At 52.0% G+C, this 12,223-nt stretch overlaps 1 protein-coding gene across 23 annotated transcripts in view; it reads left to right on the plus strand.

Annotated features, from left to right (window-relative positions):
* The window catches only part of P4HA2 (prolyl 4-hydroxylase subunit alpha 2), a 70,150-nt gene that overhangs the window by 32,987 nt on the left and 24,940 nt on the right, over nucleotides 1-12,223 (plus strand). For 5 of the 23 annotated variants that reach the window (XM_042250249.1, XM_004008639.5, XM_060415595.1 and 2 more), the window contains exons 2-3: nucleotides 1,090-1,219; nucleotides 5,292-5,437. The gene's annotated coding sequence lies outside the window, so the exon portion shown is untranslated. Of the gene's footprint in view, nucleotides 1-1,089; nucleotides 1,220-4,770; nucleotides 5,016-5,291; nucleotides 5,438-11,785; nucleotides 11,860-12,223 lie in introns of those variants that run through there. The other 18 variants (XM_060415597.1, XM_012178139.4, XM_060415600.1 and 15 more) reach the window with 9 other exon arrangements.

Genomic DNA, 12,223 nt, shown 5'->3' on the forward strand with positions numbered 1-12,223 from the left:
GTGGGGAAAGGCAGGAGCAGGGCAGGCTCAGGATGCCTCTTCAGACCCCTGCCTCTTAGAGCAGAGGTCCTCAGCATTTTTGGCACCAGGGACCAGTTTTGTGGAAGACAACTTTTCCATGGATGAGGGAGGGGAATGTTTTCGCGATGATTCAAGCACATTGTATTTATTGTGCACTTTATTTCTATTATTATTACATTATGATATATAGTGAAATAATTATACAACTAACCACAATGCAGAATCATAAGGCATTAGATTCTTATAAGGAAAGCACAACCTAGGTCCCTCACATGCACAGTTCTTGGTAGGGTTCGTGCTTCTATGAGAATCTAACAGGACACAGAGGTCAGGCGGTAACGTGAGCGATAGGGAGTGGCTGTAAATACAGACGAAGCGTCACTCCTCGCCCTTCTGCTGTGTGGAGCGGTACTGGTCCTTGGCTCAGGGGATGCGGACCCCCTGGGTTTAGAGCAAAAGGCTGCATCACACTTGCCCTCTCATTCATCCAGTTACCTGTCTGTCTAGCACAGATATTTTTGTCATCTCTGGAGAGATGCCAGGTCCTTCTCTGGGGTGGGGGTGGTGGGTAGACATGTCTAGCCTGCTTTGAGGAGCCATTGGCCAGGGTTACCACTTAGGGACAGCATAGGGGAAAGGTTTCATTTGGTGATGCCCCAAATGAAACCAGGCTGGGGTCAAAGGTGGCAGTCACCTGATCTTGAGCCCAAGAAGGGTCTCTAAGACTGGGACTAGGTGGGCGTCTGTTCACCTGCCAGTTTTCCCCACTAGACAGAGCCCCTTTGATCTTCATGGTCCCTGAACCCCTAGCCAGGGCCTCAGCTGGTGCCCATCAGATGTTTGTGGAGTGAATGCACAAATGAATAGGATACAGCCATTATCAGAAGGGAGGTGTGGCTTTATTTACACAGCAGATTTGGGAGGAAGGGGGTGTGACATGGCTGCTCAAAATGACTCTTGATTTATTAAGTGACCCAAAATGGGTGTACTTAGTGAAGCTTGTGGAGGCCACATTAGTGGGGCATGTCCGATTCATCCCTGTATTTTTCTTTCCTACTCTCTGTCTAGGTTCTGGGTTCTAGGCTCTGTGCTGGACCTGGAGACACAGTGATAAACAGCCCAGAAGCGGCCTCCCTCCCTAGGAAGGCAAAGTGGTGAAGAAAGCAGACATGACAGTCAGATCATCCTGATTACTCAGGTGAGTCCTAAGTCCAACAGTAAGTATCCTTCTATGAGACAGGAGAGGAGTAGAAGCAGACACTTAGGAATGAGTGGGGCCCAGGACACTGAGGCTCTGTGGGGGCCTCAGTCAGCCTTTTGGCTACAGTTTTATGACAAGGCTTTAAGGAGACATCCATCCCTTCATGTAGTCATGAAATATTTATTGAGTCCTAGTTTTGTGTTAGCTGCTGAGGATGTGATGATTGACAACACACATTGTTTATGTACTCCTGGAGACCCCAGGCCAGCGGTGAGTGTGTGTGTGTGTGTGTGTGTGTGTGTGTGTGTGTGTGTGTGTGTACTGGGGGCAGAGCAGGGGGAACAGACATTAAACTAAACAATCATTCAACTATAGCAACTGCTGCAAGTGTTACAAAGCATGTAGGGCATGAAAGGCTGTTATAGGAGGTTTTGACCTGGTCAGGGAAGCGAGGAAATTCCTTCTGGGAGGATCTGAAGGATTTAATTGGGGAGGAGGGACATTTTGCTAGAGAGAAAGAAAAGAATGTGCAAAGGCCTGGGAGTGGAATGGGGAGGGGAAATGGCCAGTTAGAGGGCCTGGAGGGGAAGGTCAGTGCGGCTAGAGGAGTGAGCAGGGGCCAAACCATTTGTGGCCTTATGGGTCACTTTGAGGATTTTTTTCCTGAGAACAATGCAGTTTACTAAGCTGAAAGTGATGGGTTCAGAGCTGCATTCTGAGGAGGTCACTGTATGGAAGAGAGAGGGGAGGAAGCAATGGAGGGGGCGGTCAGCTGGGAAACTGCTGCTGTCATTCAAGGGCGAGAGGATGGAGACCCAGGCTGCAGTCCTCATTTTGCCCCAAATAAAACCTAATTCGCAACTCTCATGTTTTGCTTTTTTTTTAAAAGTATATATCTCTTTGATATTTAGACGCCTGTGCCAAGTTATTAAAGGATGGCATCCCATGGTCATATCTTAAAAAAAGGAAAGAGGATGGAGAAAAATGAGTGGATTAGAGAGATTTAGGTGGTAGAATTGAACAGATGCGGGATATGGAAGGACACAGCCTGGGCCAGGGAAGAGGGAAGTGCTGAGGGTGATTCCCAGGCTTCCAGTGCGGTAACTGGGGGTGGGGGTGGGGTGGGCTCCCCAGTGAGGCAGGCAGTACCAGAGGCGTGGAGCAGGAGGAGGGGAGAGAGCGTGAACTCCACGCTGGGCATGCTTTGACTGAGGAACCTGTGGACACGCAGCAGAGATGTATACTATGCAGCCAGTCTGGAGTTCAGAAGTCAGGGGCAAGGGTAGAGAGACAAATGTGCCTCATCTGTGTATAGGAAGGAGTTCTAGAAAGAGAATAGGAAAGTAGAGTGCCTAGGCCTGAACTCTAGGGAACCCCCAACCTTTACTGACTAATGGGGAGGGAGGGGGACGAGGTTGGGGCGAAAATGGGCAGACGTGGCCAGAGAGGATGGTGTGGAACAAGAGTGTTTCCGGGAGGCAGTGACCAAAGGCTGCTGGGGTGTCAGGTGGTGCTGGGGGCTTTGTCAAATGAGGAGAGTGGGCTGTTGAATTTAGACTTGGAGGTTATGGAGAGTTTGTTTGGTCTTGCGAGGGGGACAGAAGGCCCACTGCAAGGTTCTGAGGTTTGGGAGAAAAGTGAGGATAGATTGCTTTTTCAGAGAATTTTGCTGTGGTCGAGAAGGAGAGAGATACTGCAGTAGCTGGTGGGGTCTAATGCGGTTTTGTTTCCATAGCGAAAGTGAAAGCCGCTCAGTTGTGTCCAACTCTTTGCGACCCCATGGACTATACAGTTCATGGAATTCTCTAGGCAAGAAGACTGGAGTAGGCAGCCTTTCCTTCTCCAGGGGATCTTCCCAACCCAAGTATCGAACCCTGGTCTCCCACATTGCAGGCAGATTCTTTACCAGATAAGCCACAAGGGAAGCCCTTTACTGTTTCCACAGTAGAGGCCTGAAAATATTTTAAAAAATATTTATTTATTTATTTGGCTACACTGGGTCTTAGTTGCAGCACACAGGATCTAGTTCCTTGACCAGGGGTTGAACCTGGGCCCCCTGCACTGGGAGTGTGGAGTCTTAGCCACTGGACCACTAAGGAGGTCCCAAGGCCTGTCAATATTTATAGTCAAGGGGTGGAGCCATTTGAGAGGAGGAGGTTGAACATTCAAGATAGAGAGGGGATAATCCATCCAGCAAGCTCCTGAGAAGGGGGAGAGGATGGATGGGAGGACCTGGGCAAACAGAGGGAGGCTCCCCGTGGAATAACGGGGTCGGGTAGAGGCAGGAAAGTCTCTCTGGTTTTAGCTGAGCTCTGGGGAGATGAGCTGGTGGCTGAGGAAGGCCAGAACAGTGGTTCACTCCGTGTCTTACGTGTGCTGTGTGTATTTCTGTGTGTGCTCAGGCCTTCCCCAGGTCTGGGCTGCCAGCCTGGACAGTGTGCTAACAGGGAATATCCCCACACTGGTCTGGGCGGAGGCTGGGCACCTCCCACTCCGGGCTAGCTCCCTGATGAGATTCTCAGACAGTGTTTCCCCTCATTCATGAGCAGAAAGGTTCACAGAACAGGCGTGGGAACCTGCTCTGTGGCCAGGGCCTCCGCTAGTTCAGGCCTAGATTTGCAGCATCCTGCCTTCACTCCCTCTCCCACGCTGGATTGGCTGAAAGTGGCGTCCACTATTTTTGGCCCTTATTGTATATAAGGGCTTGGGAAAAACAAAGGTTGACTCCAATGTGGCCCCCTTCCCTCCGCCCCGCTCCCCCCGCTTTGACCAGCCTTTGATGGTCTCCCCTCTCATCAACCTATTCAGCCACACATTTCATCACCGGGAGTGCCGGATCCAGGAGCTGGGGACAGCCTGAATCCCTTTGGGAACCTGGTCCTGAAGGTGGATCCTAGATCTTTTTCAGGTCCTTCTCCACTGTCCCCTTCCCTGATAACCCCTGATAATCCAGCTCCAGGGCCGGGTGACCCCACCTCCCAGTCACCTGATGGTGATGATGGGGAGGCGAGGGTAGGAGCGGTATATCCAGCAGGACCACCGAGGAAACGGGCCTGAGCTGGGGCCAGGGGAGTCGGCCAGCATCCAGGGATGCTCCCCCCACCGCACTAATCTCCGGTGGCGCGCGCCTCTCTAGCCGCCCAGGGGGCGGGGGAGGAGGGCGGGCAGAGCCCCACAAGGGAGCGCCGAGGGGAGGCGGGCGCCGCGTACGTGCGGCGAGCGGCCGGCCGCATGAAGGGCGAGGGCGGCCGGCCCCCGCCGGGTCCCGGGCCCGCTCCCTGCTCCCCGCTGCCCCGCGGCCGGGCGGCCCGGGTCTTCCCGGGGGTCGCCGGCGGTGGCGCCCCCTGGCTGAGGCTGTCGGGGCGCGGAACCGGGGGCCTGGGACGCGCGGGGGGTGCTGGTGGGAGCGGGGCTGGGGGCGGGCGGGAGGTAGGGAGCCCGGAGGGAGAGGGAGGTGGGGACGTGGCTGCGGCTCAAGCGGGCGGAGCCCGGCAGCGGCGGGAGGCGGAGCCGCCCAGGAGGAGGTGCCGAGCGGGCCCGGCGCCGCCGCGGGAGGTTCTGGAAACGCCGGGAGCGGCGCGTGTTCGGGTGAGCGTCCCGCCTGCCTGGCAGCCGCGGGGCTCTGGTACCGGCCGGGGTCACCGGGCCGAACCTTCTGCCCGCGCGGGGCCGGCAGCTGGGGGCCGGGGGTCGCGCTGTCCGGGCCGCAGCCCCGCGCCCTCCGCCCTGTTTCTGCACCCGCGTGGGTTCCTGTCCTGCCGCCGAGTCCCCTCCCCGAGCTATGGGCGGTGAGGTCAGCGGCGCCTTTCCTGCCGGTCCCCTCGGGGCGGCCGGACCGGGTGGGGAGCGTGGCCGCCCCGAGGGTCAGGCTCCTGGGAAGGGGCGGCCCGGCCCCAGGGCACCCGGAGCTTGGAGGAGGCAGGGGCGCCGGGCAGGCCTCTAGGGGCCGCTTGGTGTTAGGTCCACCCTCCTCCATCCAGAGGCTTGGGAGTCTGTAGCCTTGATCCTGTTTGGTTCCCGTTAAGACAGGCTATTGGATGATAAAAGTTTCTTTTTTTCTTCTCTCCAGTTTTGCCTCAGTAGCCGCGGAGACTTGTAACTAGTTAACTAATTCAAGAAACGAACCCTTCAGTGTTATCAGAAACTGCAAGGAGTTGCTGGCCTAGTGGGGCACGCGGACTGGAGACCAGGAAAGGCCAGGCCCCGGTCAGTGTGGTGAGTGCTGTGCTCAGAGGGAGCACTGGACTGTGGGTACTTGGTAGAGGACAGGATGCTTCAGGCCAGAGGACTTCCTGGAGGAGGTGACCCATGAGCTGGAGTCGTCAGATGAAGGTTGAATAAAGGGTAACCCAGACAGAGGAATAGCCTGTGTGAATGGAAGCTGACCTGGGCACTCTAGAGGAAGCAAGGAAATGGGGGAAGGGACGCTTTAGTGGATAGCTGCATAGAGACCCTGTCCAGAGAGCTCAAGTGAGAAGATAGTGCCTGGTATTGTGTCCTATATGTGGAGGGTGCTCAGTGAATCCTTGCAGCATGAATGTGGATGCAGGAAGTTTCCTTTTCCAGGGCAGAGGCCCCTGGTCTCTGTTTTCTAATTGACACCTTTCAGATGGAGAAGAATATCAAAGTCCCTCCCAAGGCTGAGGCTGGTGTCTTCTGCTGTAGAGTGATACCTGAGGCTTGTGCTGCTTGATGTAAACCGTCTGAAGCTCAACAACCTCAGCCCTTCTGGAGGAGATCCTGGCCCTGAGATCAAGAGTTGGGGAACATTGCTTTGCAGCTTAGGGCATTCTCAGATGTTCCTGATTTTGCAGAGATCCACTGTCCCCCTAAGAATTTAGAGGACGGTTTTGCAAGCTGCTGCCCACGTCATATCTGGGATAGCAGATTCCATGATTTAATTCTCTGTTCAATGAACCGTGGTTTCCTTTGGCTTGTGCTCAGAGAGTCTCTGAAGCTTCCAGGGTGCAGGTTCTCACTTTGTTCTGGGCTTCCAGGTCCAGCCTCTCTGTTCACTTCTCCCTACTCATAGGATATTTGGGCTTTGAATCCTTTTATTCTTGAGCCTCATTTGTAGACGGCCAACTCTGTCCACTGTGTGTCCCAGCGAAGGAAGCCACGTTGCAAAGATGGGGTGAGTTGGCTGGGGGCCTCATCCCAGAGATGCTGTCATACTCGGCCACCCTAGTTCTCTGAGAGATCTGCAGGCAGACATGGTGGCAACTGAGTATTGTCTGTGGCTTATGATAGGCCCTTCTATCCTGTCCAGTGCTCTGAAATGGTGTACCCCAGAGAGTGCCTGCTTTGTCACTGTTTTAGCCTGGCCGATCTCTGTTCATTCCTGGAGTATCTCCTGTGTACTGGGCTTTTGCTTAAAGTGTGCCTGGGGCTGGAATGAGGGAGGAGGGAGAGGAGACAATGATGGTGCTATAATCCTTGCCCATGGGTAGCTCATAATCTCTCTGAGATTGCTGCTTCAGGCTGGCAGCTGGTCACATGCCAGGGAGGAGCTCAGAGTGTGAGCGCTCATGAGGAGCGACTGCATGGGTACAGCCCTGAGGAATGAGTTGGGTAGCAAATCTAGGGTCTGCTCATTTCCTGAGAGAACCTCCCTTTTTGACTCTGCCCTCCCACATCCTTGGGAGGGCCTGAGACTGGATGTTAAGACCTTGGCCAGTGTGTGGCCACGCTGGCCATGGTGTGCGTTGCGCTGTTGGGTGTGTCCCTGGCTCCTGGGATCTGTAGAAAGTTTAATTTTATGCAGATGGAGGTTGGCAGGAAATGGTGTGATGCAGGCACGTGCAAGCCCAGACAGGGTGCTGGAGTGAGAGTTAAACTTCGAAAACTCTAGCAATTTTTTTGGACTTTTGAAGTGCACCAGGGTGGGACATGAGTCTGTTCTTGAGCAGAGAGGGCTGGTAGCCCCTGTGGTCACTGGGTTTGAGCTGCGGATGTGGAATGAGGGATATCGTTTTTATTCTCAGAAGGAGCAGAGGGGCTGAAAAGTCTGGATTAGACTTCTTGGAGATCTAGGAGAAAGCATGTGTTTAAGTGGTGTCATTTCAGGGCAGAGGGTTATAGATGTTTGGGTAGTGAATTCTCCAGCTCACTGGATGTGACTCTGATCACAGACCAGTATCTGCTCTAGACGTTTCAGGAAGTGTTTGCTAGAATATACCCTGCTCTGTACCTGGCACTCTTGAGGGCCCAGGGTGTGGCCGTGATCCTGAGACCTGGTATTTGTAGGAACTCAGAGTGTGCAGGTCAGAGACATAGAAATAGGTGAGATTCCAGAGTGTAGATCCGGTCACCTGTTTTTTTGCCAGAGAACTTTCCTTCCTTGGTGAGAGAGCCAGTGATTGGCCAGTTTTCAAAGTTAGCTTCCCGACGGTCAGTGTGCTGCTTTAGGCCTGACTCCACCCTCTCCTGAATCTCCTTTGACACTCCTGGGACATGGAGGTTCTCCGATTTCTGTTTCGTTTTCGTCTTCACTGTCTCATAGGCTGGACCTTCTTTCTCTCCAGGGGTCAGCGGCTTCAGGTCTGTTGCCGTTCCTCTACTGCCCTTGGTGCTGATGACTGGTGGAAGTTGTGCCTGGTGCTAGGCTGCCCACTGACATCTGTCAGCACATTCAGTCTTCAGAACAGCCCTATGAGATGTTACCACTGTTAAATAGATGGGAAAACTGAGGCTCCAAGACTGTAACTTGGAACTGTAACTCCTTAGACTGTAACTTGTCTAAGGTTCTGAAACCTGGAAGTGATTGTGGAGCTGAGTTTTAACTCTGGGACTATCTGACTCCAGGGTTGGTGTTCCTGCTCGACTATATTGTCTTGTCCTGAGCTGGGCCACTTGGTCATCTGTGAGTGCGGTGATGTCTGGGCAGGACTGACTGCTCACTTGAACTGGAGGCACCATGTTTTATCTTTCTGAGCCCATGTTGCTCTCTGCCTTCTGGTGGGATCCAGCCATGGGTATCATAAAGCTGCTTTGTGAATCACAGTAAAGTCTTTGACTTGGGCAAGCCTGTTCTGGTAGGCCAAAGTGTGGCTCTTCCTTTTGGGAAGTCCTTAGGATGCTATATGGCAACAGATGTTACTGAGTAGGATTGAAGGCAGCAATAAATAGTGGAATATATGTTTTGGCTTTGAGTCTGAGCTCTGCCATTGATTTACTGTAGCATGTGAGTTGAGCAGTTTCAGTTATGTATTTTACATATCTCTATCTGAAATGGGGATGAAAATCTGTCTAGTTTACAAAGTTCTGGTGAGGATTAGATGGTAGAAGTGAAAGATTTTTGGAAACATGAATAGTGATTAGCTTAACCTAGTTCTCAGAAAACAGATCTTAAGTACTTGATGCTTTGTTAGAAGGTACAGTTGCAGAATAGCAAGTATAAAGGAAAAGAAAAGTGCAGCTGAACAGAGGTGCTCTAGTTGTTCAGCTGTGCAGGGCATCTCTGGGTGAGCTCTGCTGCTTCTCAGTGGAGGCCTGGAGAGGGGATTTATCTGCTGATGTCCTCTTGCTTCTGTTTTTCATTGGTCGCAGTTGCCCAAGGAGGAGTTATTTCCGCCCACCCCCCGCAACCCTGCTTAGTCCTCAGTTGCACTCCCAGGCCCTCTAGCAGTCCCCAGAGAGGCCAGCAAGGCACTTCACTGGCGTTTAGAAGTTGCAGGAAGAGTCTGAGATTTGGAGCCTGCGCAGTGTCCTTCACTGGGTCTGAGGTAGAGCAAGTGGCCCAGGAGGCAGGTGAGGCCAAGAGAGTACAAGGTGGTCCTGTAGATACATCCGGTATAGCAGTGTGTGGGTCTTCTTCTTTCCCATAGTTCCTTATAAGTTAGTCTTGCCTAGACTGCCGAGTCTTTGCCAAGACTCTGATCGAAAACCCAGCTGGCTTTTGAATGTTGATTTGTACAGCCTTTTCCGCTACTTCGTTGTCTAGTTACTGAAGCAGGAACCTTGTGGTTTTGAGGGTACCCACGTGGGTAGTACAAGTCAGCATGTCCAGGTTCTGGATAGAGAAACTACGGTCAGACCTCCCTACCTGCAGACGTGACACCTGTCGATGCAGAAGGCTGACTGTACGATACCTAGTATATAAGGGACTTGAACATCTGTGGATGTTGGTGTCTGTGGGGTCTCCTGGAACCAATCCCTTGTGGATCCTGAGGGACAGCTGCGTAAGGAGAGATGTGCAGGAACACCTAGGCTTCTTTAGGTTTTCAGTGAAGGAGACTGTTTTTCATGTGATGTGGTTGTTGAAGGTATGAAATCTGGAGTCATGAGATGGGGCTGGAGAGGGCGGTAGGGCCAGGTCATGCAGAGTCAAAAAGTGCTAAGGAATTTGGACTTTATTCTGAGAATAGTGGAGAGCCTTTGGAGGGTTCTTAGGGAGAGAGAGACCAAACGAGGGGATACAGTAAGCTGTGCTGGTGACTTTGTAGAGCAGAGGTGGGAGGGAGGCCATAAAGATGGGAGACCAGTGCAGGCAGGGGCCAGTATGGCTGTAAGAAGGACTTAGGGGTGGCTCAGATCAGGGTGATAGTTGAGGCATGATATCAGGTGAGGAGAGTCAGGCACCTCTCATCCCTCCCCTGGGGTGCCAGGGAGAGCAGCTTAGGGGCCTCAGTGGCCATCCATGTGCATAGGTGGTAGGGCCTCTGGAGCCTCTGTCAACTCTTGCTCGGTTGAGCACGCAGGTCCTCTTGGCTGTGCCGTGCAGAGTTGGCCACACTACCAGGAGGCAAGGCCACTGGAGGGAGCCCTGTTCAGGCAGATCTTGCCCCTTTGCAGAAGGCAGGCATCCTTTTGTTCGGAGCCAAACGAGACCTGTTTGTTCTTGGCAAACCCATGTTCTGTCTCTAGACTGTTAAATACATTGTTAAAACTCAAGCTGTTGCATTTGGGTTGCAGCTGGGAGCTTGGCATAGGTTCCTGCCTGATGAGGTAAGGGGAGAAGCTAAGGACACTGCTGGTTTGCAGTTGGAAACATCTTTTCATGGCTGTTTGGCCCCGTTGTGAACATCCTTTCCAAAGAGCCGGCTTGCTGGGGCCTGTGATTGTATGTCTTGGAACCGTCCTGTGCTTAGAAATAGTGCCGGTTGCCTGGTGGGCAAATTATTGTCGCTGGGGTGTTGGCAAGCTTTGAAGGACCTCCCTGTGGGGGTCCCAACTCAGGCTGCTGGGTCTCTTTAGATTCCATTGGAGAGGGCTTGCTTTATTTTCTTCTCATTTTAGATATTATATAAAGTATATTTCAAGTTTCCCGTAGAACTTCTTATGGAAAGATTAGGAAATACAAATAAACCATAAAGAGAAAAATAGAATTATTTCACCAAGATACCAACTAGATTTATGACTCTCTGCTTACATGTATATGCACGTATGTAAATTTCCATACATAAAAATTATTCCTTATAAAAATTAAAGCATAGTGTATATATTGTTTGGGAGCCTATTTTTCTCACTTAACAAGATGCTTTGGTCTTCTCTTGGTGTTAAAAAGCATACAGTATCCATTCCTACACAATCCATAACCATCCATTGTATGGAAGAAATGTAACATCTTCTGATGTTATAGTTTCCTGGCAGGAACAAATCTTTGGCGAGGTTTTCCTTTTCGTTGGGTGCCAGATATGGTCCAGAATTGGGATGCAGCTTACATAAAACTCAGTATGGGTTTTCTGCTCAGGCTTGGTGCTACCTTATTTTCATAAAAGGGGGCTCAGTGTTGCCCATTTCTAGGCCTATTCAGCGTGGATTTCTGAGGGTTGGTTCCTGGAGGGCTTCTGGCAGCACTGGCAGGCACACAGGCCCCCACTTACTCTGTCGTCAGCAAGCTCTGGTATAGGTATGTGATGGGAGGGGGATATGCAGCTGGTTGGTTTTTTCCACATTGGGACCCGCAGTCCTTCTTGGAGGCTGCCGCCTCCCCACCTGACCCTGATTAGATGACCTTTTGTACACCTAATACAAATTAGTGTTCAGGAGAAATTGAATGGGGTGGCAGTTTAGGTTGAGTGGTCTGGGGGCTGCGTGGGAGTGCCTAGCTGTCTGGGCCAGCAGGGTCGTCAGCCCCTTCCTTCATCAGAAGAGGACTTTGTAAGCCCTTGGTCACTCAGAAACCCATCTGTGATTCTTTGGGCTCTGCCTCCAGACTGAGATTCATGGATAGTCTCAGTCTAAGCCAGATAGCACATTCCAGAGAAGTGACAGCTGGTATTCATGTAATGAAGGAACCTGGCTGTTTTTTCCTGAGTGCTATAAAGCATGAACCATAAAGCATGAACCATGGCCAATATCACCAATTTGAAAGAAAAAGTGAGGTTTCTCCCTTCCTTAAGTTTGTTATCTGATCTCTGAGGAGGCATGCCACTGCAACTGGTGATGGAACAGGGGACAAACGGTGACCCTTGCCCCTCAACTTCCAGCCGTGTGTAGTCTGGCCTCCTGCCTGGCCTCTATTCTCCCAGCACCCCAGCCTGACAGGCAGTTGGCTGAATTGTCTGCAGACACAGCCTCCTGGCTCTGGGTTTTTACTGTTTCTTCCCTTGATGTGTACAGAAGGTGCTCTCTTATGCTGATGAAGCCTCTTGAAGTACGAGGAGCAGACCTCATTCCCTGAGAAAAGATCTTATGTAAGCAAGAAGAAAGGCCTTCTAGAATCCTGGGGGTGGATGCAGGGTGCTGAGGTCTGGGAGCAGATCAATGACTAGAAAAAGGAGGATCTGGGCTCTCCCTTAGGGCTGGACTGGGCCCTGCCACCTCTTCTCAGGGACTTGCTTTCCTCTACTGCCCTAACTCTATAGTGGACCCCTTAGTCCATCCTCCCTACCCTGCAGCAGGTTCTGGGCTGAATAGTCTTGTTCTGTGTATCTCTGGGCCCCTAACACCTAGGGCACGGATGGGCATGATGTCAGCTCTGCATACATTTGGCAGGGGGCAAAAGGGGACACTCCTTCCTCATGTGAAAGTTGCTCAGTCGTGTCTGGCTCTCTGTGT

The sequence above is a fragment of the Ovis aries genome, chromosome 5, assembly GCF_016772045.2.
Source record: "Ovis aries strain OAR_USU_Benz2616 breed Rambouillet chromosome 5, ARS-UI_Ramb_v3.0, whole genome shotgun sequence".
NCBI classification, from domain to species: Eukaryota; Metazoa; Chordata; class Mammalia; order Artiodactyla; family Bovidae; genus Ovis; species Ovis aries.